The sequence below is a fragment of the Telmatherina bonti genome (genome assembly GCF_933228915.1).
Source record: "Telmatherina bonti genome assembly, chromosome: 2".
Lineage (NCBI taxonomy): Eukaryota > Metazoa > Chordata > Actinopteri > Atheriniformes > Telmatherinidae > Telmatherina > Telmatherina bonti.
Window position 1 is genome coordinate 45,353,568 of NC_136620.1, and position 27,694 is coordinate 45,381,261.

The window sequence follows — 27,694 nt, forward strand, 5'->3', positions numbered from 1 at the left end:
GCGAAGTCAGCATGAAGACTCTCTGCGTTGCAGTGTTGCTGCTCACCGTTTACTCCTGCACAGCCCTGCGTAAGTCTGCTAGTCTACTCTAGTCCTGTTGGTCTATTCTAGTCCTGTTGGTCTACTCTAGTTCTGTTGGTCTACTCTAGTCCTGCTGGTCTATTCTAGTCCTGTTGGTCTACTCTAGTCCTGTTGGTCTATTCTAGTCCTGTTGGTCTACTCTAGTTCTGTTGGTCTACTCTAGTCCTGTTGGTCTATTCTAGTCCTGTTGGTCTACTCTAGTCCTGCTGGTCTACTCTAGTCCTGCTGGTCTACTCTAGTCCTGCTGGTCTACTCTAGTCCTGTTGGTCTATTCTAGTCCTGTTGGTCTACTCTAGTCCTGCTGGTCTACTCTAGTCCTGCTGGTCTACTCTAGTCCTGTTGGTCTATTCTAGTCCTGTTAGTCTACTCTAGTCCTGCTGATCTACTCTAGTCCTGTTGGTCTATTCTAGTCCTGTTGGTCTACTCTAGTCCTGCTGGTCTACTCTAGTCCTGTTGGTCTACTCTAATCCTGCTGGTCTACTCTAGTCCTGCTGGTCTATTCTAGTCCTGTTGGTCTACTCTAGTTCTGTTGGTCTACTCTAGTCCTGCTGGTCTATTCTAGTCCTGTTGGTCTACTCTAGTCCTGTTGGTCTATTCTAGTCCTGTTGGTCTACTCTAGTCCTGCTGGTCTACTCTAGTCCTGCTGGTCTACTCTAGTCCTGCTGGTCTACTCTAGTCCTGTTGGTCTATTCTAGTCCTGTTGGTCTACTCTAGTCCTGCTGGTCTACTCTAGTCCTGCTGGTCTACTCTAGTCCTGTTGGTCTATTCTAGTCCTGTTAGTCTACTCTAGTCCTGCTGGTCTATTCTAGTCCTGTTGGTCTACTCTAGTCCTGTACAGTCTGCTCTAGTCCTGCAGGGTCTACTCTAGTCCTGCAGGTCTGTTCTAGTCCTGCTGGTCTACTCTAGTCCTGTACGGTCTGTTCTAGTCCTACTGGTCTGCTCTAGTCCTGTACAGTCTGCTCTAGTCCTGCAGGGTCTGATCTAGTCCTGCAGGGTCAGCTCTAGTCCTGCTGGTCTACTATAGTCCTGCAGGGTCTGCTCTAGTCCTGCACGGTCTGCTCTAGTGCTGCACGGTCTAATCTAGTCCTGTTGGTCTACTCTAGTCCTGTACGGTTTTCTCTAGTCTTGCTGGTCTGCTCTAGTCCTGCTGGTCTACTCTAGTCCTGTACGGTCTGCTCTAGTGCTGTACGGTCTACTCTAGTCCTGCTGGTCTACTCTAGTCCTGTTGGTCTACTCTAGTCCTGCACGGTCTTCTCTAGTCCTGCTGGTCTGCTCTAGTCCTGCACGGTCTTCTCTAGTCCTGCTGGTCTGCTCTAGTCCTGCAGGGTCTGCTCTAGTCCTGCTGGTCTACACTAGTCTTGCTGGTCTGTTCTAGTCCTGCAGGGGCTGCTCTAGTCCTGCTGGTCTTATCTAGTCCTGCACGGTCTACTCTAGTCCTGCAGGGTCTGCTCTAGTCCTGTAGGGTCTGCTCTAGTCCCGCTGGTCTACTCTAGTCATGCTGGTCTACTCTAGTCCTGCTGGTCTACTCTAGTCATGCTGGTCTGCTCTTGTGCTGTACGGTGTACTCTAGTCCTGCTGGTCTGCTCTAGTCCTGCTGGTCTACTCTAGTCATGCTGGTCTGCTCTAGTGCTGTACGGTGTACTCTAGTCCTGCAGGGCCTGCTCTAGTCCTGCTGGTCTACACTAGTCTTGCTGGTCTATTCTAGTCCTGCACGGTCTTCTCTAGTCCTGCTGGTCTACTCTAGTCCTGCACGGTCTGTTCTAGTCCTGCTGGTCTACACTAGTCTTGCTGGTCTATTCTAGTCCTGCACGGTCTGCTCTAGTCCTGCTGGTCTCATCTAGTCCTGCACGGTCTGTTCTAGTCCTGCTGGTCTACTCTAGTCCTGCACGGTCTGTTCTAGTCCTGCTGGTCTACTCTAGTCCTGTACGGTCTGCTCTAGTCCTGCTAGTCTATTCTAGTCCTGCTGGTCTGCTCTAGTCCTGCTAGTCTATTCTAGTCCTGCTGGTCTACTCTAGTACTGTTGGTCTACTCTACTCCTGCTGGTCTTCTCTAGTCCTTTACGGTCTGCTCTAGTCCTGCTGGTCTACTCTAGTTCTGTTGGTCTATTCTAGTCCTGCTGGTCTACTCTAGTCCTGTACGGTCTGTTCTAGTCCTACTGGTATACTCTAGTCCTGTTGGTCTGTTCTAGTCCTGCTGGTCTGCTGTAGTCCTGTAAAGTCTGCTCTAGTGCTGCTGGTCTACTCTAGTCCTGCTGGTCTACTCTAGTCCTGCTGGTTTACTCTAGTTCTGTTGGTCTATTCTAGTCCTGCTGGTCTGTTCTAGTCCTACTGGACTACTCTAGTCCTGTTGGTCTTCTCTAGTCCTGCTGGTCTGCTCTAGTCCTGTACAGTCTGCTCTAGTCCTGTACGGTCTGCTCTAGTCCTGCTAGTCTTATCTAGTCCTGCTGGTCTACTCTAGTTCTGTTGGTCTACTCTAGTCCTGCAGGGTCTGCTCTAGTCCTGTACGGTCTGTTATAATCCTGCAGGGTCTGCTGTAGTCCTGCAGAGTCTACTCTAGTCCTGCAGGGTCTGCTGTAGTCCTGCTGGTCTGCTCTAGTCCTGTACAGTCTGCTCTAGTCCTGCAGGGTCTGATCTAGTCCTGCAGGGTCAGCTCTAGTCCTGCTGGTCTACTATAGTCCTGCAGGGTCTGCTCTAGTCCTGCACGGTCTGCTCTAGTGCTGCACGGTCTAATCTAGTCCTGTTGGTCTACTCTAGTCCTGTACGGTTTTCTCTAGTCTTGCTGGTCTGCTCTAGTCCTGCTGGTCTACTCTAGTCCTGTACGGTCTGCTCTAGTGCTGTACGGTCTACTCTAGTCCTGCTGGTCTACTCTAGTCCTGTTGGTCTACTCTAGTCCTGCATGGTCTTCTCTAGTCCTGCTGGTCTGCTCTAGTCCTGCACGGTCTTCTCTAGTCCTGCTGGTCTGCTCTAGTCCTGCAGGGTCTGCTCTAGTCCTGCTGGTCTACACTAGTCTTTCTGGTCTGTTCTAGTCCTGCAGGGGCTGCTCTAGTCCTGCTGGTCTTATCTAGTCCTGCACGGTCTACTCTAGTCCTGCACGGTCTACTGTAGTCCTGCTGGTGTACTCTAGTCCTGTTGGTCTACTCTAGTCCTGCTAGTCTATTCTAGTCCTGCTGGTCTACTCTAGTCCTGCTGGTCTACACTAGTCCTGCTGGTCCACTCTAGTCCTGTACGGTCTGTTCTTGTCCTACTGGTCTACTCTAGTCCTGCACGGTCTGCTCTAGTCCTGCAGGGTCTGCTCTAGTCCTGTAGGGTCTGCTCTAGTCCTGCTGGTCTACTCTAGTCCTGCTGGTCTGCTCTAGTCCTGCTGGTCTACTCTAGTCATGCTGGTCTGCTCTAGTGCTGTACGGTGTACTCTAGTCCTGCAGGGCCTGCTCTAGTCCTGCTGGTCTACACTAGTCTTGCTGGTCTATTCTAGTCCTGCACGGTCTTCTCTAGTCCTGCTGGTCTACTCTAGTCCTGCACGGTCTGTTCTAGTCCTGCTGGTCTACACTAGTCTTGCTGGTCTATTCTAGTCCTGCACGGTCTGCTCTAGTCCTGCTGGTCTCATCTAGTCCTGCACGGTCTGTTCTAGTCCTGCTGGTCTACTCTAGTCCTGCACGGTCTGTTCTAGTCCTGCTGGTCTACTCTAGTCCTGTACGGTCTGCTCTATTCCTGCTAGTCTATTCTAGTCCTGCTGGTCTGCTCTAGTCCTGCTAGTCTATTCTAGTCCTGCTGGTCTACTCTAGTACTGTTGGTCTACTCTACTCCTGCTGGTCTTCTCTAGTCCTTTACGGTCTGCTCTAGTCCTGCTGGTCTACTCTAGTTCTGTTGGTCTATTCTAGTCCTGCTGGTCTACTCTAGTCCTGTACGGTCTGTTCTAGTCCTACTGGTATACTCTAGTCCTGTTGGTCTGTTCTAGTCCTGCTGGTCTGCTCTAGTCCTGTAAAGTCTGCTCTAGTCCTGCTGGTCTACTCTAGTCCTGCTGGTCTACTCTAGTCCTGCTGGTTTACTCTAGTTCTGTTGGTCTATTCTAGTCCTGCTGGTCCACTCTAGTCCTGCTGGTCTGTTCTAGTCCTACTGGACTACTCTAGTCCTGTTGGTCTTCTCTAGTCCTGCTGGTCTGCTCTAGTCCTGTACAGTCTGCTCTAGTCCTGTACGGTCTGCTCTAGTCCTGCTAGTCTTATCTAGTCCTGCTGGTCTACTCTAGTTCTGTTGGTCTACTCTAGTCCTGCAGGGTCTGCTCTAGTCCTGTACGGTCTGTTATAATCCTGCAGGGTCTGCTGTAGTCCTGCAGAGTCTACTCTAGTCCTGCAGGGTCTGCTGTAGTCCTGCTGGTCTACACTAGTCCTGCTAGTCTATTCTAGTCCTGTTGGTCTACTCTAGTCCTGCAGGATCTACTCTAGTCCTGCACGGTCTACTCTAGTCCTGCTGGTCTGCTCTAGTCCTGTACGGTCTGCTCTAGTCCTGTACGGTCTGCTCTAGTCCTGCTGGGTCTGCTGTAGTCCTGCTGGTCTACACTAGTCCTGCTAGTCTATTCTAGTCCTGTTGGTCTACTCTAGTCCTGCAGGGTCTACTCTAGTCCTGCACGGTCTACTCTAGTCCTGCTGGTCTACTCTCGTCCTGCAGGGTCTGCACTAGTCCTGCTGGTCTACACTAGTCCTGCTGGTCTACTCTAGTTCTGTTGGTCTATTCTAGTCCTGCTGGTCCACTCTAGTCCTGTACGGTCTGTTCTAGTCCTGTACAGTCTGCTCTAGTCCTGCTGGTCTACTCTAGTCCTGCAGGGTCTGATCTAGTCCTGCAGGGTCTGCACTAGTCCTGTAGGGTCTGCTCTAGTCCTGCTGGTGTACTCTAGTCCTGTTGGTCTACTCTAGTCCTGTACGGTCTTCTCTAGTCCTGTACGGTCTGCTCTAGTCCTGAAGGGTTTGCTGTAGTTCTGCAGGGTCTACTCTAGTCCTGCAGGGTCTGCTCTAGTCCTGCTGGTCTACACTAGTCCTGCTGGTCTACTCTAGTCCTGCTGGTCTGCTCTAGTCATGCTTGTCTGCTCTAGTCCTGTACGGTCTTCTCTAGTCCTGCTGGACTACTCTAGTCCTGCTGGTCTACTCTATTCCTGCTGGTCTACTCTATTCCTGCTGGTCTGTTCTAGTCCTGCTGGTGTACTCTAGTCCTGCTGGTCTACTCTAGTCCTATACGGTCTGCTCTATTCCCGCTGGTCTACTCTAGTCCTGCTGGTCTACTCTAGTCCTGCCAGTATACTCTAGTTCTGCACGGCCTTCTCTAGTCCTGCAGGGTCTGTTCTAGTCCTGCAGGGTCTGCTCTAGTCCTGCAGGGTCTGTTCTAGTCCTGCTAGTCTACTCTAGTCCTGCTGGTCTACTCTAGTTCTGTTGGTCTATTCTAGTCCTGCTGGTCTGCTCTAGTCCTGCTGGTCTGCTCTAGTCCCGCTGGTCTACTCTAGTCATGCTGGTCTACTCTAGTCCTGCTAGTCTATTCTAGTCCTGTTGGTCTACTCTAGTCCTGCAGGGTCTACTCTAGTCCTGCTAGTCTATTCTAGTCCTGTTGGTCTATTCTAGTCCTGCTGGTCTGCTCTAGTCCTGCTGGTCTGCTCTAGTCCTGCTAGTCTACTCTAGTCCTGCTAGTCTATTCTAGTCCTGTTGGTCTATTCTAGTCCTGCTGGTCTGCTCTAGTCCTGCTAGTCTACTCTAGTCCTGCTAGTCTACTCTAGTTCTGTTGGTCTATTCTAGTCCTGCTGGTCTGCTCTAGTCCTGCTGGTCTGCTCTAGTCCCGCTGGTCTACTCTAGTCATGCTGGTCTACTCTAGTCCTGCTAGTCTATTCTAGTCCTGCTGGGTCTGCTGTAGTCCTGCTGGTCTACACTAGTCCTGCTAGTCTATTCTAGTCCTGTTGGTCTACTCTAGTCCTGCAGGGTCTACTCTAGTCCTGCACGGTCTACTCTAGTCCTGCTGGTCTACTCTAGTCCTGCAGGGTCTGCACTAGTCCTGCTGGTCTACACTAGTCCTGCTGGTCTACTCTAGTTCTGTTGGTCTATTCTAGTCCTGCTGGTCCACTCTAGTCCTGTACGGTCTGTTCTAGTCCTGTACAGTCTGCTCTAGTCCTGTACGGTCTGCTCTAGTCCTGCTGGTCTACTCTAGTTCTGTTGGTCTACTCTAGTCCTGCAGGGTCTGCTCTAGTCCTGTACGGTCTGTTATAATCCTGCAGGGTCTGCTGTAGTCCTGCAGAGTCTACTCTAGTCCTGCAGGGTCTGCTGTAGTCCTGCTGGTCTACACTAGTCCTGCTAGTCTATTCTAGTCCTGTTGGTCTACTCTAGTCCTGCAGGGTCTACTCTAGTCCTGCACGGTCTACTCTAGTCCTGCTGGTCTGCTCTAGTCCTGTACGGTCTGCTCTAGTCCTGCTGGGTCTGCTGTAGTCCTGCTGGTCTACACTAGTCCTGCTAGTCTATTCTAGTCCTGTTGGTCTACTCTAGTCCTGCAGGGTCTACTCTAGTCCTGCACGGTCTACTCTAGTCCTGCTGGTCTACTCTAGTCCTGCAGGGTCTGCACTAGTCCTGCTGGTCTACACTAGTCCTGCTGGTCTACTCTAGTTCTGTTGGTCTATTCTAGTCCTGCTGGTCCACTCTAGTCCTGTACGGTCTGTTCTAGTCCTGTACAGTCTGCTCTAGTCCTGCTGGTCTACTCTAGTCCTGCAGGGTCTGATCTAGTCCTGCAGGGTCTGCACTAGTCCTGTAGGGTCTGCTCTAGTCCTGCTGGTGTACTCTAGTCCTGTTGGTCTACTCTAGTCCTGTACGGTCTTCTCTAGTCCTGCTGGTGTACTCTAGTCCTGTTGGTCTACTCTAGTCCTGTACGGTCTTCTCTAGTCCTGTACGGTCTGCTCTAGTCCTGAAGGGTTTGCTGTAGTTCTGCAGGGTCTACTCTAGTCCTGCAGGGTCTGCTCTAGTCCTGCTGGTCTACACTAGTCCTGCTGGTCTACTCTAGTTCTGTTGGTCTATTCTAGTCCTGCTGGTCTGCTCTAGTCCTGCTGGTCTGCTCTAGTCATGCTTGTCTGCTCTAGTCCTGTACGGTCTTCTCTAGTCCTGCTGGACTACTCTAGTCCTGCTGGTCTACTCTATTCCTGCTGGTCTACTCTATTCCTGCTGGTCTGTTCTAGTCCTGCTGGTGTACTCTAGTCCTGCTGGTCTACTCTAGTCCTATACGGTCTGCTCTATTCCCGCTGGTCTACTCTAGTCCTGCCAGTATACTCTAGTTCTGCACGGCCTTCTCTAGTCCTGCAGGGTCTGTTCTAGTCCTGCAGGGTCTGCTCTAGTCCTGCAGGGTCTGTTCTAGTCCTGCTAGTCTACTCTAGTCCTGCTGGTCTACTCTAGTTCTGTTGGTCTATTCTAGTCCTGCTGGTCTGCTCTAGTCCTGCTGGTCTGCTCTAGTCCCGCTGGTCTACTCTAGTCATGCTGGTCTGCTCTGGTGCTGTACGGTTTAATCTAGTCCTGCTGGTCTACTCTAGTCCTGCTGGTTTACTCTAGTTCTGTTGGTCTATTCTAGTCCTTCTGGTCCACTCTAGTCCTGCTGGTCTGTTCTAGTCCTACTGGACTACTCTAGTCCTGTACGATCTGTTCTAGTCCTACTGGACTGCTCTAGTCCTGTTGGTCTTCTCTAGTCCTGCTGGTCTGCTCTAGTCCTGTACAGTCTGCTCTAGTCCTGCAGGGTCTGCTCTAGTCCTGTACGGTCTGCTCTAGTCCTGCTAGTCTTATCTAGTCCTGCTGGTCTACTCTAGTTCTGTTGGTCTACTCTAGTCCTGCAGGGTCTGCTGTAGTCCTGCTGGTCTACACTAGTCCTGCTAGTCTATTCTAGTCCTGTTGGTCTACTCTAGTCCTGCAGGGTCTACTCTAGTCCTGCACGGTCTACTCTAGTCCTGCTGGTCTGCTCTAGTCCTGTACGGTCTGCTCTAGTCCTGCTGGGTCTGCTGTAGTCCTGCTGGTCTACACTAGTCCTGCTAGTCTATTCTAGTCCTGTTGGTCTACTCTAGTCCTGCAGGGTCTACTCTAGTCCTGCACGGTCTACTCTAGTCCTGCTGGTCTACTCTAGTCCTGCAGGGTATGCACTAGTCCTGCTGGTCTACACTAGTGCTGCTGGTCTACTCTAGTTCTGTTGGTCCATTCTAGTCCTGCTGGTCCACTCTAGTCCTGTACGGTCTGTTCTAGTCCTGTACAGTCTGCTCTAGTCCTGCTGGTCTACTCTAGTCCTGCAGGGTCTGATCTAGTCCTGCAGGGTCTGCACTAGTCCTGTAGGGTCTGCTCTAGTCCTGCTGGTGTACTCTATTCCTGTTGGTCTACTCTAGTCCTGTACGGTCTTCTCTAGTCCTGTACGGTCTGCTCTAGTCCTGAAGGGTTTGCTGTAGTTCTGCAGGGTCTACTCTAGTCCTGCTGGTCTACACTAGTCCTGCTGGTCTACTCTAGTTCTGTTGGTCTATTCTAGTCCTGCTGGTCTGCTCTAGTCATGCTTGTCTGCTCTAGTCCTGTACGGTCTTCTCTAGTCCTGCTGGACTACTCTAGTCCTGCTGGTCTACTCTAGTCCTGCTGGACTACTCTAGTCCTGCTGGTCTACTCTAGTCCTGCTGGTCTACTCTAGTCATGCTTGTCTGCTCTTGTGCTGTACGGTCTGTTCTAGTCCTGCAGGGTCTGTTCTAGTCCTGCAGGGTCTACTCTAGTCCTGCAGGGTCTGCTCTAGTCCTGCAGGGTCTGTTCTAGTCCTGCTAGTCTACTCTAGTCCTGCTGGTCTACTCTAGTTCTGTTGGTCTATTCTAGTCATGCTGGTCTGCTCTAGTCCTGCTGGTCTTCTCTAGTCCTGCTGGACTACTCTAGTCCTGCTGGACTACTCTAGTCCTGCTGGTCTACTCTAGTCATGCTTGTCTGCTCTAGTGCTGTACGGTCTGTTCTAGTCCTGCAGGGTCTGTTCTAGTCCTGCAGGGTCTACTCTAGTCCTGCAGGGTCTGCTCTAGTCCTGCAGGGTCTGTTCTAGTCCTGCTAGTCTACTCTAGTCCTGCTGGTCTACTCTAGTTCTGTTGGTCTATTCTAGTCCTGCAGGGTCTGCTCTAGTCCTGTAGGGTCTGCTCTAGTCCCGCTGGTCTACTCTAGTCATGCTGGTCTGCTCTAGTCCTGCTGGTCTTCTCTAGTCCTGCTGGACTACTCTAGTCCTGCTGGTCTACTCTAGTCATGCTTGTCTGCTCTAGTGCTGTATGGTCTACTCCAGTCCTGTACAGTCTGCTCTAGTCCTGCAGGGTCTGATCTAGTCCTGCAGGGTCTGCTCTAGTACTGTAGGGTCTATTCTAGTCCTGCTGGTCTACTCTAGTCTTGCTGGTCTGCTCTAGTCCTGCCGGTCTACTCTAGTCCTGCTGGTCTACTCTATTCCTGCTGGTCTACTCTAGTCCTGCTGGTCTACTCTATTCCTGCTGGTCTGCTCTAGTCCTGCAGGGTCTGCTCTAGTCCTGCACTGTCTACTCTAGTCCTGCAGGGTCTGTTCTAGTCCTGCTAGTCTACTGTAGTCCTGCAAAGTCCGCTCTAGTTCTTCTGGTCTACTCTAGAACTGCTGGTCTACTCTAGTCCTGCTGGTCTACTCTAGTCCTGCAGGGTCTGTTGTAGTCCTGCTAGTCCACTGTAGTCCTGCAGGGTCTGCTCTAGTCCTGCACGGTCTTCTCTCGTCCTGCAGGGTCTGTTCTAGACCTGCTAGTCTACTGTAGTACTGCAGGGTCTGTTCTAGTCCTGCTAGTCTACTGTAGTACTGCAGGGTCTGCTCTAGTCATGCTGGTCTGCTCTGGTGCTGTACGGTTTAATCTAGTCCTTTTGGTCTTTTCTAGTCCTGTACGGTCTTCTCTAGTCCTGCTGGACTACTCTAGTCATACTGGTCTGCTCTAGTGCTGTACGGTCTACTCTAGTCCTGCTCATCTGCTCTAGGTCTGCTGGTCTACTCTAGTCTTGCTGGTCCGCTCTAGTCCTGCAGGGTCTGCTCTAGTCCTGCACTGTCTACTCTAGTCCTGCAGGGCCTGTTCTAGTCCTGCTAGTCTACTGTAGTCCTGCAAAGTCCGCTCTAGTCCTTCTGGTCTACTCTAGAACTGCTGGTCTACTCTAGTCATGCTTGTCTGCTCTAGTGCTGTACGGTCTGTTCTAGTCCTGCAGGGTCTGTTCTAGTCCTGCAGGGTCTACTCTAGTCCTGCAGGGTCTGCTCTAGTCCTGCAGGGTCTGTTCTAGTCCTGCTAGTCTACTCTAGTCCTGCTGGTCTACTCTAGTTCTGTTGGTCTATTCTAGTCCTGCAGGGTCTGCTCTAGTCCTGTAGGGTCTGCTCTAGTCCCGCTGGTCTACTCTAGTCATGCTGGTCTGCTCTAGTCCTGCTGGTCTTCTCTAGTCCTGCTGGACTACTCTAGTCCTGCTGGTCTACTCTAGTCATGCTTGTCTGCTCTAGTGCTGTATGGTCTACTCCAGTCCTGTACAGTCTGCTCTAGTCCTGCAGGGTCTGATCTAGTCCTGCAGGGTCTGCTCTAGTACTGTAGGGTCTATTCTAGTCCTGCTGGTCTACTCTAGTCTTGCTGGTCTGCTCTAGTCCTGCCGGTCTACTCTAGTCCTGCTGGTCTACTCTATTCCTGCTGGTCTACTCTAGTCCTGCTGGTCTACTCTATTCCTGCTGGTCTGCTCTAGTCCTGCACTGTCTACTCTAGTCCTGCAGGGTCTGTTCTAGTCCTGCTAGTCTACTGTAGTCCTGCAAAGTCCGCTCTAGTCCTTCTGGTCTACTCTAGAACTGCTGGTCTACTCTAGTCCTGCTGGTCTACTCTAGTCCTGCAGGGTCTGTTGTAGTCCTGCTAGTCCACTGTAGTCCTGCAGGGTCTGCTCTAGTCCTGCACGGTCTTCTCTCGTCCTGCAGGGTCTGTTCTAGTCCTGCTAGTCTACTGTAGTACTGCAGGGTCTGCTCTAGTCATGCTGGTCTGCTGTGGTGCTGTACGGTTTAATCTAGTCCTGTTGGTCTACGCTAGTCCTGCTGGTCTGCTCAAGTCCTGCCGGTCTGCTCTACTGCTGTACGGTCTGCTCTAGTCCTGCTGGTCTACTCTAGTCCTGCTGGTCTACTCTAGTCCTGCAGGGTCTACGCTAGTCCTGCACGGTCTACTCTAGTCCTGCTGGTCTGCTCTAGTCCTGCTGGTTTACTCTAGTTCTGTTGGTCTATTCTAGTCCTGCTGGTCCACTCTAGTCCTGCTGGTCTGTTCTAGTCCTACTGGACTACTCTTGTCCTGTACGGTCTGTTCTAGTCCTACTGGACTACTCTAGTCCTGTTGGTCTTCTCTAGTCCTGCTGGTCTGCTCTAGTCCTGTACAGTCTGCTCTAGTCTTGTACGGTCTGCTCTAGTCCTGCTAGTCTTATCTAGTCCTGCTGGTCTACTCTAGTTCTGTTGGTCTACTCTAGTCCTGCAGGGTCTGCTCTAGTCCTGTACGGTCTGTTATAATCCTGCAGGGTCTGCTGTAGTCCTGCAGAGTCTACTCTAGTCCTGCAGGGTCTGCTGTAGTCCTGCTGGTCTACACTAGTCCTGCTAGTCTATTCTAGTCCTGTTGGTCTACTCTAGTCCTGCAGGGTCTACTCTAGTCCTGCACGGTCTACTCTAGTCCTGCTGGTCTGCTCTAGTCCTGTACGGTCTGCTCTAGTCCTGCTGGGTCTGCTGTAGTCCTGCTGGTCTACACTAGTCCTGCTAGTCTATTCTAGTCCTGTTGGTCTACTCTAGTCCTGCAGGGTCTACTCTAGTCCTGCACGGTCTACTCTAGTCCTGCACGGTCTACTCTAGTCCTGCTGGTCTACTCTAGTCCTGCTGGTCTACTCTAGTCCTGTATGGTCTGTTCTAGTCCTGTACAGTCTGCTCTAGTCCTGCTGGTCTACTCTAGTCCTGCAGGGTCTGATCTAGTCCTGCAGGGTCTGCACTAGTCCTGTAGGGTCTGCTCTAGTCCTGCTGGTGTACTCTAGTCCTGTTGGTCTACTCTAGTCCTGTACGGTCTTCTCTAGTCCTGCTGGTGTACTCTAGTCCTGTTGGTCTACTCTAGTCCTGTACGGTCTTCTCTAGTCCTGTACGGTCTGCTCTAGTCCTGAAGGGTTTGCTGTAGTTCTGCAGGGTCTACTCTAGTCCTGCAGGGTCTGCTCTAGTCCTGCTGGTCTACACTAGTCCTGCTGGTCTACTCTAGTTCTGTTGGTCTATTCTAGTCCTGCTGGTCTGCTCTAGTCCTGCTGGTCTGCTCTAGTCATGCTTGTCTGCTCTAGTCCTGTACGGTCTTCTCTAGTCCTGCTGGACTACTCTAGTCCTGCTGGTCTACTCTATTCCTGCTGGTCTACTCTATTCCTGCTGGTCTGTTCTAGTCCTGCTGGTGTACTCTAGTCCTGCTGGTCTACTCTAGTCCTATACGGTCTGCTCTATTCCCGCTGGTCTACTCTAGTCCTGCTGGTCTACTCTAGTCCTGCCAGTATACTCTAGTTCTGCACGGCCTTCTCTAGTCCTGCAGGGTCTGTTCTAGTCCTGCAGGGTCTGCTCTAGTCCTGCAGGGTCTGTTCTAGTCCTGCTAGTCTACTCTAGTCCTGCTGGTCTACTCTAGTTCTGTTGGTCTATTCTAGTCCTGCTGGTCTGCTCTAGTCCTGCTGGTCTGCTCTAGTCCCGCTGGTCTACTCTAGTCATGCTGGTCTGCTCTGGTGCTGTACGGTTTAATCTAGTCCTGCTGGTCTACTCTAGTCCTGCTGGTTTACTCTAGTTCTGTTGGTCTATTCTAGTCCTTCTGGTCCACTCTAGTCCTGCTGGTCTGTTCTAGTCCTACTGGACTACTCTAGTCCTGTACGGTCTGTTCTAGTCCTACTGGACTACTCTAGTCCTGTTGGTCTTCTCTAGTCCTGCTGGTCTGCTCTAGTCCTGTACAGTCTGCTCTAGTCCTGCAGGGTCTGCTCTAGTCCTGTACGGTCTGCTCTAGTCCTGCTAGTCTTATCTAGTCCTGCTGGTCTACTCTAGTTCTGTTGGTCTACTCTAGTCCTGCAGGGTCTGCTGTAGTCCTGCTGGTCTACACTAGTCCTGCTAGTCTATTCTAGTCCTGTTGGTCTACTCTAGTCCTGCAGGGTCTACTCTAGTCCTGCACGGTCTACTCTAGTCCTGCTGGTCTACTCTAGTCCTGCAGGGTCTGCACTAGTCCTGCTGGTCTACACTAGTCCTGCTGGTCTACTCTAGTTCTGTTGGTCCATTCTAGTCCTGCTGGTCCACTCTAGTCCTGTACGGTCTGTTCTAGTCCTGTACAGTCTGCTCTAGTCCTGCTGGTCTACTCTAGTCCTGCAGGGTCTGATCTAGTCCTGCAGGGTCTGCACTAGTCCTGTAGGGTCTGCTCTAGTCCTGCTGGTGTACTCTAGTCCTGTTGGTCTACTCTAGTCCTGTATGGTCTTCTCTAGTCCTGTACGGTCTGCTCTAGTCCTGAAGGGTTTGCTGTAGTTCTGCAGGGTCTACTCTAGTCCTGCTGGTCTACACTAGTCCTGCTGGTCTACTCTAGTTCTGTTGGTCTATTCTAGTCCTGCTGGTCTGCTCTAGTCATGCTTGTCTGCTCTAGTCCTGTACGGTCTTCTCTAGTCCTGCTGGACTACTCTAGTCCTGCTGGTCTACTCTAGTCATGCTTGTCTGCTCTAGTGCTGTACGGTCTGTTCTAGTCCTGCAGGGTCTGTTCTAGTCCTGCAGGGTCTACTCTAGTCCTGCAGGGTCTGCTCTAGTCCTGCAGGGTCTGTTCTAGTCCTGCTAGTCTACTCTAGTCCTGCTGGTCTGCTCTAGTCCTGCTGGACTACTCTAGTCCTGCTGGTCTACTCTAGTCATGCTTGTCTGCTCTAGTGCTGTATGGTCTACTCCAGTCCTGTACAGTCTGCTCTAGTCCTGCAGGGTCTGATCTAGTCCTGCAGGGTCTGCTCTAGTACTGTAGGGTCTATTCTAGTCCTGCTGGTCTACTCTAGTCTTGCTGGTCTGCTCTAGTCCTGCCGGTCTACTCTAGTCCTGCTGGTCTACTCTATTCCTGCTGGTCTACTCTAGTCCTGCTGGTCTACTCTATTCCTGCTGGTCTGCTCTAGTCCTGCAGGGTCTGCTCTAGTCCTGCACTGTCTACTCTAGTCCTGCAGGGTCTGTTCTAGTCCTGCTAGTCTACTGTAGTCCTGCAAAGTCCGCTCTAGTCCTTCTGGTCTACTCTAGAACTGCTGGTCTACTCTAGTCCTGCTGGTCTACTCTAGTCCTGCAGGGTCTGTTGTAGTCCTGCTAGTCCACTGTAGTCCTGCAGGGTCTGCTCTAGTCCTGCACGGTCTTCTCTCGTCCTGCAGGGTCTGTTCTAGTCCTGCTAGTCTACTGTAGTACTGCAGGGTCTGCTCTAGTCATGCTGGTCTGCTCTGGTGCTGTACGGTTTAATCTAGTCCTTTTGGTCTTTTCTAGTCCTGTACGGTCTTCTCTAGTCCTGCTGGACTACTCTAGTCATACTGGTCTGCTCTAGTGCTGTACGGTCTACTCTAGTCCTGCTCATCTGCTCTAGGTCTGCTGGTCTACTCTAGTCTTGCTGGTCCGCTCTAGTCCTGCAGGGTCTGCTCTAGTCCTGCACTGTCTACTCTAGTCCTGCAGGGCCTGTTCTAGTCCTGCTAGTCTACTGTAGTCCTGCAAAGTCCGCTCTAGTCCTTCTGGTCTACTCTAGAACTGCTGGTCTACTCTAGTCATGCTTGTCTGCTCTAGTGCTGTACGGTCTGTTCTAGTCCTGCAGGGTCTGTTCTAGTCCTGCAGGGTCTACTCTAGTCCTGCAGGGTCTGCTCTAGTCCTGCAGGGTCTGTTCGAGTCCTGCTAGTCTACTCTAGTCCTGCTGGTCTACTCTAGTTCTGTTGGTCTATTCTAGTCCTGCAGGGTCTGCTCTAGTCCTGTAGGGTCTGCTCTAGTCCCGCTGGTCTACTCTAGTCATGCTGGTCTGCTCTAGTCCTGCTGGTCTTCTCTAGTCCTGCTGGACTACTCTAGTCCTGCTGGTCTACTCTAGTCATGCTTGTCTGCTCTAGTGCTGTATGGTCTACTCCAGTCCTGTACAGTCTGCTCTAGTCCTGCAGGGTCTGATCTAGTCCTGCAGGGTCTGCTCTAGTACTGTAGGGTCTATTCTAGTCCTGCTGGTCTACTCTAGTCTTGCTGGTCTGCTCTAGTCCTGCCGGTCTACTCTAGTCCTGCTGGTCTACTCTATTCCTGCTGGTCTACTCTAGTCCTGCTGGTCTACTCTATTCCTGCTGGTCTGCTCTAGTCCTGCAGGGTCTGCTCTAGTCCTGCACTGTCTACTCTAGTCCTGCAGGGTCTGTTCTAGTCCTGCTAGTCTACTGTAGTCCTGCAAAGTCCGCTCTAGTCCTTCTGGTCTACTCTAGAACTGCTGGTCTACTCTAGTCCTGCTGGTCTACTCTAGTCCTGCAGGGTCTGTTGTAGTCCTGCTAGTCCACTGTAGTCCTGCAGGGTCTGCTCTAGTCCTGCACGGTCTTCTCTCGTCCTGCAGGGTCTGTTCTAGTCCTGCTAGTCTACTGTAGTACTGCAGGGTCTGCTCTAGTCATGCTGGTCTGCTCTGGTGCTGTACGGTTTAATCTAGTCCTTTTGGTCTTTTCTAGTCCTGTACGGTCTTCTCTAGTCCTGCTGGACTACTCTAGTCATACTGGTCTGCTCTAGTGCTGTACGGTCTACTCTAGTCCTGCTCATCTGCTCTAGGTCTGCTGGTCTACTCTAGTCTTGCTGGTCCGCTCTAGTCCTGCAGGGTCTGCTCTAGTCCTGCACTGTCTACTCTAGTCCTGCAGGGCCTGTTCTAGTCCTGCTAGTCTACTGTAGTCCTGCAAAGTCCGCTCTAGTCCTTCTGGTCTACTCTAGAACTGCTGGTCTACTCTAGTCATGCTTGTCTGCTCTAGTGCTGTACGGTCTGTTCTAGTCCTGCAGGGTCTGTTCTAGTCCTGCAGGGTCTGTTCTAGTCCTGCAGGGTCTACTCTAGTCCTGCAGGGTCTGCTCTAGTCCTGCAGGGTCTGTTCTAGTCCTGCTAGTCTACTCTAGTCCTGCTGGTCTACTCTAGTTCTGTTGGTCTATTCTAGTCCTGCAGGGTCTGCTCTAGTCCTGTAGGGTCTGCTCTAGTCCCGCTGGTCTACTCTAGTCATGCTGGTCTGCTCTAGTCCTGCTGGTCTTCTCTAGTCCTGCTGGACTACTCTAGTCCTGCTGGTCTACTCTAGTCATGCTTGTCTGCTCTAGTGCTGTATGGTCTACTCCAGTCCTGTACAGTCTGCTCTAGTCCTGCAGGGTCTGATCTAGTCCTGCAGGGTCTGCTCTAGTCTTGCTGGTCTGCTCTAGTCCTGCCTGTCTGCTCTACTGCTGTACGGTCTGCTCTAGTCCTGCTGGTCTACTCTAGTCCTGCTGGTCTACTCTATTCCTGCTGGTCTACTCTAGTCCTGTTGGTCTACTCTAGTCCTGCATGGTCTACTCTAGTCCTGTTGGTCTACTCTAGTCCTGCACGGTCTGTTCTAGTCCTGCTGGTGTACTCTAGTCCTGCTGGTCTACCTTAGTCCTGCACGGTCTGCTCTAGTCCTATACGGTCTGCTCTATTCCCGCTGGTCTACTCTAGTCCTGCTGGTCTACTCTAGTCCTGCCAGTATACTCTAGTTCTGCACGGTCTACTCTAGTCCTGCAGGGTCTGTTCTAGTCCTGCTAGTCTACTGTAGTCCTGCAAAGTCCGCTCTAGTCCTTCTGGTCTACTCTAGAACTGCTGGTCTACTCTAGTCCTGCTGGTCTACTCTAGTCCTGCACGGTCTTCTCTCGTCCTGCAGGGTCTGTTCTAGTCCTGCTAGTCAACTGTAGTCCTGCAGGGTCTGCTCTAGTCCTGCTGGTCTACTCTAGTCCTGCAGGGTCTGCTGTAGTCCTGCAAGGTCTGCTCTAGTCCTGCACGGTCTGCTCTAGTCCTGCTGGTCTACTCTAGTCCTGCTGGTATACTCTATTCCTTCTAGTCTACTCTAGTCCTGCTGGTCTACTCTATTCCTGCTGGTCTACTCTAGTCCTGTTGGTCTACTCAAGTCCTGCACGGTCTACTCTAGTCCTGCTGGTCTATTCTAGTCCCGCTGGTGTACTCTAGTCCTGCTGGTCTACTCTAGTCCTGCTGGTCTACTCTAGTCCTGTACGGTCTACTCTAGTCCTGCACAGTCCGCTCTAGTACTTCTGGTCTACTCAAGTCCTGCACGGTCTACTCTAGTCCTGCTGGTCTATTCTAGTCCTGCTGGTCTACACTAGTCCTGCTGGTCTACTCTAGTCCTGCTGGTGTACTCTAGTCCTGCTGGTCTACTCTAGTCCTGCTGGTGTACTCTAGTCTTGCTGGTCTGCTCTAGTCCTGCAGGGTCTACTCTATTCCTGTACGGTCTACTCTAGTCCTGTACGGTCTGCTCTAGTCCTGCTGGTCTACTCTATTCCTGCTGGTCTACTCTATTCCTGCTGGTCTACTCTAGTCCTGTTGGTCTACTCTAGTCCTTTTGGTCTACTCTAGTCCTGCTGGTGTACTCTAGTCCTGCTGGTCTACTCTAGTCCTGCTGGTGTACTCTAGTCTTGCTGGTCTATTCTAGTCCTGCTGGTCTACTCTAGTCCTGCTGGTCTATTCTAGTCCTGCAGGGTCTGCTCTAGTCCTGCTGGTCTACTCTAGTCCTGCAGGGTCTGTTCTAGTCCTGCAGGGTCTGTTCTAGTTCTGCAGGGTCTTTTCTAGTCCTGCTGGTCTACTCTAGTCCTGCAGGGTCTGCTCTAGTCCTGCAGGGTCTTTTCTAGTCCTGCTGGTCTACTCTAGTCCTGCAGGTTCTGCTCTTGTCCTGCAGGGTCTTTTCTAGTCCTGCAGGGTCTGCTCTAGTCCTGCTGGTCTACTCTAGTCCTGTTGGTCTACTCTAGTCCTTTTGGTCTACTCTAGTCCTGCTGGTGTACTCTAGTCCTGCTGGTCTACTCTAGTCCTGCTGGTGTACTCTAGTCTTGCTGGTCTATTCTAGTCCTGCTGGTGTACTCTAGTCCTGCTGGTCTACTCTAGTCCTGCTGGTCTATTCTAGTCCTGCAGGGTCTGCTCTAGTCCTGCTGGTCTACTCTAGTCCTGCAGGGTCTGTTCTAGTCCTGCAGGGTCTGTTCTAGTTCTGCAGGGTCTTTTCTAGTCCTGCTGGTCTACTCTAGTCCTGCAGGGTCTGCTCTAGTCCTGCAGGGTCTTTTCTAGTCCTGCTGGTCTACTCTAGTCCTGCAGGTTCTGCTCTTGTCCTGCAGGGTCTTTTCTAGTCCTGCAGGGTCTGCTCTAGTCCTGCTGGTCTACTCTAGTCCTGCAGGGTCTTTTCTAGTCCTGCTGGTCTACTCTAGTGCTGCAGGATCTGCTCTAGTCCAGCGGGGTCTGCTCTAGTACTGCTGGTCTGCTGTAGTCCTGCTGGTCTACTCTAGTCCTGGACGGTCTGCTCTAGTCCTTTACGGTCTGCTCTAGTCCTCCTGGTCTGATCTAGTCCCTTTGGTATACTGTAGTACTGCAAGGTCTGTTCTAGTCCTGCATGGTCTGTTCTAGTCCTGCTGGTCTACTCTAGTTCTGTACGGTCTGCTCTAGTCCTGCAGGGTCTGCTGTAGTCCTGTACGGTCTGCTCTGGTCCTGCAGGGTCCGCTCTAGTCCTGCAGGGTCTGTTCTAGTCCTGCAGGGTCTAATCTATTACTGCTGGTCTACTCTAGTCCTGCTGGTCTACTCTAGTCCGGCACGGTCTTCTCTAGTCCTGAAGGGTCTATTCTAGTCCTGCAGGGTCTGTTCTAGTCCTGCAGGGTCTGCTCTGGTCCTGCAGGGTCTGCTTTAGTCCTGCTGGTCTGCTCTAGTCCTGCTGGTCTACTCTAGTCCTGCACGGTCTGTTCTTGTCCTACTGGTCTACTCTAGTCCTGTTGGTCTACTCTAGTCCTGCACGGTCTACTCTAGTCCAACTGGTCTGCTCTAGTCCTGCTGGTCTACTCTAGTCCTGTAGGGTCTCCTCTAGTCTTGCTGGTCTACTCTTGTCCTGCTGGTCTCCTCTAGTCCTGTAGGGTCTTTTCTAGTCCTGCTGGTCTACTCTAGTCCTGCAGGGTCTTTTCTAGTCCTGCTGGTCTACTCTAGTGCTGCAGGATCTGCTCTAGTCCTGCAGGATCAGCTCTAGTCCTGCAGGTCTCCTCTAGTCCTGTAGGATCTGCTCTAGTCCTGCAGGATCAGCTCTAGTCCTGCAGGTCTCCTCTAGTCCTGCAGGATCTGCTCTAGTCCTGCAGCATCAGCTCTAGTCCTGCAGGTCTCCTCTAGTCCTGCAAGGTCTGCTCTTGTCCTGCAGTGTCTGCTCTAGTCCTGCAGGATCAGCTCTAGTCCTGCAGGTCTCCTCTAGTCCTGCAGTGTCTGCTCTGGTCCTGCAGGGTCTGCTCTGGTCCTGCAGGTCTCCTCTAGTCCTGCAGGGTCTGCTGTAGTCCTGCAGGTCTCCTCTAGTCCTGCAGGGTCTGCTCTAGTCCTGCAGGTCTGCTCTAGTCCTGCAGGTCTCATCTAGTCCTGCAGGTCTCCTCTAGTGCTGCAGGGTCTGCTCTAGTCCTGCAGGTCTGCTCTAGTCCTGCAGGTCTCCTCTAGTCCTGCAGGTCTCCTCTAGTCCTGCAGGGTCTGCTCTAGTCCTGCAGGGTCTGCTCTGGTCCTGCAGGTCTCCTCTAGTCCTGCAGGGTCTGCTGTAGTCCTGCAGGTCTCCTCTAGTCCTGCAGGGTCTGCTCTAGTCCTGCAGGTCTGCTCTAGTCCTGCAGGTCTCATCTAGTCCTGCAGGTCTCCTCTAGTGCTGCAGGGTCTGCTCTAGTCCTGCAGGTCTGCTCTAGTCCTGCAGGTCTCCTCTAGTCCTGCAGGGTCTGCTCTAGTCCTGCAGGTCTGCTCTAGTCCTGCAGGTCTCCTCTATTACTGCAGGGTCTGCTCTAGTCCTGCTGGTCTCCTCTAGTCCTGCAGGTCTCCTCTAGTCCTGCAGGGTCTGCTCTAGTCCTGCAGGGTCTTTTCTAGTCCTGCTGGTCTACTCTAGTCCTGCAGGTCTCCTCTAGTCCTGCAGGGTCTACTCTAGTGCTGCAGGTCTGCTCTAGTCCTGCAGGTCTCCTCTAGTGCTGCAGGGTCTACTCTAGTCCTGCAGGTCTCCTCTAGTCCTGCAGGTCTGCTCTAGTCCTGCAGGGTCTTTTCTAGTCCTGCTGGTCTACTCTAGTCCTGCAGGGTCTGCTCTAGTCCTGCAGGGTCTTTTCTAGTCCTGCTGGTCTACTCTTGTCCTGCAGGGTCTTTTCTAGTCCTGCAGGGTCTGCTCTAGTCCTGCTGGTCTACTCTTGTCCTGCAGGGTCTTTTCTAGTCCTGCAGGGTCTGCTCTAGTCCTGCTGGTCTACTCTAGTCCTGCAGGGTCTTTTCTAGTCCTGCTGGTCTACTCTAGTGCTGCAGGATCTGCTCTAGTCCTGCAGGATCAGCTCTAGTCCTGCAGGTCTCCTCTAGTCCTGCAGGATCTGCTCTAGTCCTGCAGGATCAGCTCTAGTCCTGCAGGTCTCCTCTAGTCCTGCAGGATCTGCTCTAGTCCTGCAGGTCTCCTCTAGTCCTGCAAGGTCTGCTCTAGTCCTGCAGTGTCTGCTCTAGTCCTGCAGGATCAGCTCTAGTCCTGCAGGTCTCCTCTAGTCCTGCAGGGTCTGCTCTAGTCCTGCAGGTCTCCTCTAGTCCTGCAGGGTCTGCTCTAGTCCTGCAGGGTCTGCTCTAGTCCTGCAGGTCTCCTCTAGTCCTGCAGGTCTCCTCTAGTCCTGCAGGTCTCCTCTAGTCCTGCAGGGTCTGCTCTAGTCCTGCAGGGTCTGCTCTAGTCCTGCAGGTCTCCTCTAGTCCTGCAGGGTCTGCTCTAGTCCTGCTGGTCTCCTCTAGTCCTGCAGGTCTCCTCTAGTGCTGCAGGGTCTGCTCTAGTCCTGCAGGTCTCCTCTAGTCCTGCAGGTCTCCTCTAGTCCTGCAGGGTCTACTCTAGTCCTGCAGGGTCTGCTCTAGTCCTGCAGGGTCTGCTCTAGTCCTGCAGGGTCTACTCTAGTCCTGCAGGTCTCCTCTAGTCCTGCAGGGTCTGCTCTAGTCCTGCAGGGTCTGCTCTAGTCCTGCAGGTCTCCTCTAGTCCTGCAGGGTCTGCTCTAGTCCTGCAGGGTCTGCTCTAGTCCTGCAGGGTCTGCTCTAGTCCTGCAGGTCTCCTCTAGTCCTGCAGGGTCTGCTCTAGTCCTGCAGGTCTCCTCTAGTCCTGCAGGTCTCCTCTAGTGCTGCAGGGTCTTCTCTAGTCCTGCAGGTCTCCTCTAGTCCTGCAAGTCTCCTCTAGTCCTGCAGGGTCTACTCTAGTCCTGCAGGGTCTGCTCTAGTCCTGCAGGGTCTGCTCTAGTCCTGCAGGGTCTACTCTAGTCCTGCAGGTCTCCTCTAGTCCTGCAGGGTCTGCTCTAGTCCTGCAGGGTCTGCTCTAGTCCTGCAGGTCTCCTCTAGTCCTGCAGGGTCTGCTCTAGTCCTGCAAGTCTCCTCTAGTCCTGCAGGGTCTACTCTAGTCCTGCAGGGTCTGCTCTAGTCCTGCAGGGTCTATTCTAGTCCTGCAAGTCTCCTCTAGTCCTGCAGGGTCTACTCTAGTCCTGCAGGGTCTGCTCTTGTCCTGCAGGGTCTACTCTAGTCCTGCAGGTCTCCTCTAGTCCTGCAGGGTCTGCTCTTGTCCTGCAGGGTCTGCTCTAGTCCTGCAGGGTCTGCTCTAGTCCTGCAGGTCTCCTCTAGTCCTGCAGGGTCTGCTCTAGTCCTGCAGGGTCTGCTCTAGTCCTGCAGGTCTCCTCTAGTCCTGCAGGTCTCCTCAAGTCCTGCAGGTCTCCTCTAGTCCTGCAGGTCTCCTCTAGTCCTGCAGGTCTCCTCTAGTCCTGCAGGGTCTGCTCTAGTCCTGCAGGTCTCCTCTAGTCCTGCAGGTCTCCTCTAGTCCTGCAGGTCTCCTCTAGTCCTGCAGGTCTCCTGTAGTCCTGCAGGTCTACTCTAGTCCTGCAGGTCTCCTCTAGTCCTGCAGGTCTCCTCTAGTCCTGCAGGGTCTGCTCTAGTCCTGCAGGGTCTGCTCTAGTCCTGCAGGGTCTCCTCTAGTCCTGCAGGGTCTGCTCTAGTCCTGCAGGTCTCCTCTAGTCCTGCAGGGTCTGCTCTAGTCCTGCAGGGTCTGCTCTAGTCCTGCAGGTCTCCTCTAGTCCTGCAGGGTCTGTTCTAGTCCTGCTAGTCTACTGTAGTACTGCAGGGTCTGCTCTAGTCATGCTGGTCTGCTCTGGTGCTGTACGGTTTAATCTAGTCCTTTTGGTCTTTTCTAGTCCTGTACGGTCTTCTCTAGTCCTGCAGGTCTCCTCTAGTCCTGCAGGTCTCCTCTAGTCCTGCAGGTCTGCTCTAGTCCTGCAGGTCTCCTCTAGTGCTGCAGGGTCTGCTCTAGTCCTGCAGGTCTCCTCTAGTCCTGCAGGTCTCCTCTAGTCCTGCAGGTCTCCTCTAGTCCTGCAGGGTCTGCTCTTGTCCTGCAGGTCTCCTCTAGTCCTGCAGGGTCTACTCTAGTGCTGCTGGTCTACTCTAGTGCTGCAGGTCTACTCTAGTCCTGCTGGTCTCCTCTAGTCCTGCAGGTCTCCTCTAGTGCTGCAGGGTCTGCTCTAGTCCTGCAGGTCTCCTCTAGTCCTGCAGGGTCTGCTCTAGTCCTGCAGGGTCTGCTCTAGTCCTGCAGGTCTCCTCTAGTCCTGCAGGGTCTGCTCTAGTCCTGCTGGTCTCCTCTAGTCCTGCAGGTCTCCTCTAGTGCTGCAGGGTCTGCTCTAGTCCTGCAGGTCTCCTCTAGTCCTGCAGGTCTCCTCTAGTCCTGCAGGGTCTACTCTAGTCCTGCAGGGTCTGCTCTAGTCCTGCAGGGTCTGCTCTAGTCCTGCAGGGTCTGCTCTAGTCCTGCAGGTCTCCTCTAGTCCTGCAGGGTCTGCTCTAGTCCTGCAGGGTCTGCTCTAGTCCTGCAGGTCTCCTCTAGTCCTGCAGGGTCTGCTCTAGTCCTGCAGGGTCTGCTCTAGTCCTGCAGGGTCTGCTCTAGTCCTGCAGGGTCTACTCTAGTCCTGCAGGGTCTGCTCTAGTCCTGCAGGGTCTGCTCTAGTCCTGCAGGTCTCCTCTAGTCCTGCAGGGTCTGCTCTAGTCCTGCAGGGTCTGCTCTAGTCCTGCAGGTCTCCTCTAGTCCTGCAGGGTCTCCTCAAGTCCTGCAGGTCTCCTCTAGTGCTGCAGGGTCTGCTCTAGTCCTGCAGGTCTCCTCTAGTCCTGCAGGGTCTGCTCTAGTCCTGCAGGTCTGCTCTAGTCCTGCAGGTCTGCTCTAGTCCTGCAGGTCTCCTCTAGTGCTGCAGGGTCTGCTCTAGTCCTGCAGGTCTGCTCTAGTCCTGCAGGTCTCCTCTAGTGCTGCAGGGTCTGCTCTAGTCCTGCAGGGTCTGCTCTAGTCCTGCAGGGTCTTTTCTAGTCCTGCAGGTCTCCTCTAGTCCTGCAGGTCTCCTCTAGTCCTGCAGGGTCTGCTCTAGTCCTGCAGGGTCTTTTCTAGTCCTGCTGGTCTGCTCTAGTCCTGCAGGTCCCCTCTAGTCCTGCAGGGTCTGCTCTAGTCCTGCAGGGTCTGCTCTAGTCCTGCAGGTCTCCTCAAGTCCTGCAGGGTCTGCTCTAGTCCTGCTGGTCTCCTCTAGTCCTGCAGGTCTCCTCTAGTGCTGCAGGGTCTGCTCTAGTCCTGCAGGGTCTACTCTAGTGCTGCTGGTCTACTCTAGTGCTGCAGGGTCTGCTCTAGTCCTGCAGGTCTCCTCTAGTCCTGCAGGTCTCCTCTAGTCCTGCAGGGTCTGCTCTAGTCCTGCAGGGTCTGCTCTAGTCCTGCAGGTCTCCTCTAGTCCTGCAGGGTCTGCTCTAGTCCTGCTGGTCTCCTCTAGTCCTGCAGGTCTCCTCTAGTGCTGCAGGGTCTGCTCTAGTCCTGCAGGTCTCCTCTAGTCCTGCAGGTCTCCTCTAGTCCTGCAGGGTCTACTCTAGTCCTGCAGGGTCTGCTCTAGTCCTGCAGGGTCTGCTCTAGTCCTGCAGGGTCTACTCTAGTCCTGCAGGTCTCCTCTAGTCCTGCAGGGTCTGCTCTAGTCCTGCAGGGTCTGCTCTAGTCCTGCAGGTCTCCTCTAGTCCTGCAGGGTCTGCTCTAGTACTGCAGGGTCTGCTCTAGTCCTGCAGGGTCTGCTCTAGTCCTGCAGGTCTCCTCTAGTCCTGCAGGGTCTGCTCTAGTCCTGCAGGTCTCCTCTAGTCCTGCAGGTCTCCTCTAGTGCTGCAGGGTCTTCTCTAGTCCTGCAGGTCTCCTCTAGTCCTGCAAGTCTCCTCTAGTCCTGCAGGGTCTGCTCTAGTCCTGCAGGGTCTGCTCTAGTCCTGCAGGTCTCCTCTAGTCCTGCAGGGTCTATTCTAGTCCTGCAAGTCTCCTCTAGTCCTGCAGGGTCTACTCTAGTCCTGCAGGGTCTGCTCTTGTCCTGCAGGGTCTACTCTAGTCCTGCAGGTCTCCTCTAGTCCTGCAGGGTCTGCTCTAGTCCTGCAGGGTCTGCTCTAGTCCTGCAGGGTCTGCTCTAGTCCTGCAGGTCTCCTCTAGTCCTGCAGGGTCTGCTCTAGTCCTGCAGGGTCTGCTCTAGTCCTGCAGGTCTCCTCTAGTCCTGCAGGTCTCCTCAAGTCCTGCAGGTCTCCTCTAGTCCTGCAGGTCTCCTCTAGTCCTGCAGGTCTCCTCTAGTCCTGCAGGGTCTGCTCTAGTCCTGCAGGTCTCCTCTAGTCCTGCAGGTCTCCTCTAGTCCTGCAGGTCTCCTCTAGTCCTGCAGGTCTCCTGTAGTCCTGCAGGTCTACTCTAGTCCTGCAGGTCTCCTCTAGTCCTGCAGGTCTCCTCTAGTCCTGCAGGGTCTGCTCTAGTCCTGCAGGGTCTGCTCTAGTCCTGCAGGGTCTCCTCTAGTCCTGCAGGGTCTGCTCTAGTCCTGCAGGTCTCCTCTAGTCCTGCAGGGTCTGCTCTAGTCCTGCAGGGTCTGCTCTAGTCCTGCAGGTCTCCTCTAGTCCTGCAGGGTCTGTTCTAGTCCTGCAGGTCTCCTCTAGTCCTGCAGGGTCTGCTCTAGTCCTGCAGGGTCTCCTCTAGTCCTGCAGGGTCTGCTCTAGTCCTGCAGGGTCTCCTCTAGTCCTGCAGGGTCTGCTCTAGTCCTGCAGGGTCTCCTCTAGTCCTGCAGGGTCTGCTCTAGTCCTGCAGGGTCTCCTCTAGTCCTGCAGGGTCTGCTCTAGTCCTGCAGGGTCTCCTCTAGTCCTGCAGGTCTCCTCTAGTCCTGCAGGGTCTGCTCTAGTCGGAGATGGTTGAGTCTTTAGGAACCCATCATCAAACTGAAGTTTAATTTAATTTGATCAAATTTTATCATGAGGACTGTGAGGATTTGTATTATATCAGACTTTAAAGTATAAATAAGTGTAATAATTAAGCTGGAAGGAACATTTTCCTGATATTTAACATTTCTGAGCGTGGAACCTGCTGGAACATCCTTTACTAAACCACATGCTCGTCGTCCACACAACTTCTGCAGATGATCTTTCTCTTTGTTGAGTTGAGACAAACAGAAACACATACGATGGGTTCATCTAAAAAATTTCAGCATTTGTGTGTGTACTTATGTGTATGTGTATGTGTATGTATGTATGTGTATGGATATGTATATATGTATGCATATGTGTGAGTGTATGTGTATGTATGTGAGTATGTATATGTGTATATATGTATATATATATATATATATATATATATATATGTGTGTGTATGTATGTGTATATGTATGTATGTATATCTATCTTTATGTATGCATGTATGTGTACATGTGTGTGTATGCATGTGTATGTATGTGTATATGTATGTATGTATGTATATATGTATATATATAATGTATGTGCGAGTGTATATGCATATATATGTAGGTGGGTATGTATGTGCATATACATGTATGCATTGATCTCTTTCTTTTGTTTTTTTTTTTTTTTTGTTTTTTTTTATGTTCTCTTTTCTGTTCTCTTTCTGCCCCTTTCCTGTCCTTTCCGGTCGGGTCCAGTAGCATAAACTCTGTAATACAAGCTATTATCCAAAACAAATTGAAAAATAAAATAAGAATCAAGAAATACAAGGGGATCATTACATCTACAAAAGTTCCCCTTGGCAAAATAAATTTGCTCAGCAGAACACAGCATCCAGAACATCAGTCTGCTTGCTTAAATGCTGGACAAGACAAAAAAAAAAAAAAAAAAAAAAAAAAAAAAAAAAAAAAAAAAAAAAAAAAAAAAAAAAAAAATTTCAGCATAAACTCATAAAGATGAATTTTATTTATTTATGAAGAATATTGACAGAATATGAGACTATTTAAAGCTGAATGATGTTAATAGATTAATTTGAACTCTTTTTATAGATAAAATTCCACCATCAACCTGCTGCTTTCAATTCTTCGAAGGCATGATTCCTGCAGGACAGATTCAGGCCATCGTCCAAACTCACCGCAGATGTTCAAAGAAGGCATTTGTGTATGTTCACGATTATTTTCATACAATCTGAAAAAGTTTCATTTTGTGAATTTTAATTCTTTCAGATTTCTGTGATGCAAAAATAATGATAGAAATGTTTCTGCAGGATCTTGACTCCCAAAGGCAAAGTCTGTGTGAGACAGACTGAAAAATGGAAAAAGGTCTGGCAGCAACACCCAGACCACCATCAGGCCGGAGGACAAACACATTAGGAGAAGAAGAAGCTTTGCTGACCACCAATAAAACACAAGCAGAAAAAAAGAAGAAAAAAAAGATGAAAATAACAATAACAGAATCTTAGAGCTGCCACTCAAATGAAAGAAGAAATGGGAACTTATCTGGTCATAGTTTCATCGAAAAACGTGAGATGTAACACGTCATGATGTAATGAGTTTCACATTTTTACAGTAAATATCTTTTGTTTTAATTCGGGTGACAGCTCTAAACTATGAAAACTGAACTGCAATAAGCAGGATGTCGCAATGGTAATAAAAATAAAAAAAATACAAAACTAAAACTGGTTTGTTGTGTTCTCAGTTAAAACACGATATAAAATTAATATACAGCTAAAGATCTGAAGTCACATCCACATATTTACGGCCTGTCTTATACACGTATTAATATTTTCCATGATAAAATCAGCACACTGTGCCCAAAACATTCACAGAGGTTTTAATTGATTCAAAAGAAGGGGTGGACCGTATAGCGAGATCCGGATGGTGACATGCTGAGCGCACTGTTTCCTGATTAGTCGATACAAACATCTGCGATGCAGTTCCATAATGCAATTTATTTTTATTCCTGTCGTCTATGAAAAAACATTTATTTGTCTCATCTCATTTAGGGGTTTTCATTCATTTAGAAACTGCAGATCATCTGAAATGTAAAAGACCTTTTCTGTTTTCTAGATTCATTTTTAGGCCCATCCACATCAACGTTTCTGATCCCAATCTGAGTCTGTTTGCCGAGAAAGTCAGCTTTGTTTGGAGAAATGTAAATACACCAAAGG

General features: G+C 51.5%; 1 long non-coding RNA gene across 1 annotated transcript; it reads left to right on the forward strand.

The window, feature by feature from the left end:
• Positions 1–26,972, forward strand: LOC306763146. Its single transcript, XR_013771520.1, has 3 exons — positions 1–69; positions 26,574–26,685; positions 26,792–26,972. It is a non-coding gene; the product is annotated as an uncharacterized lncRNA (long non-coding RNA).
• Positions 26,973–27,694: the final 722 nt, after the last annotated feature.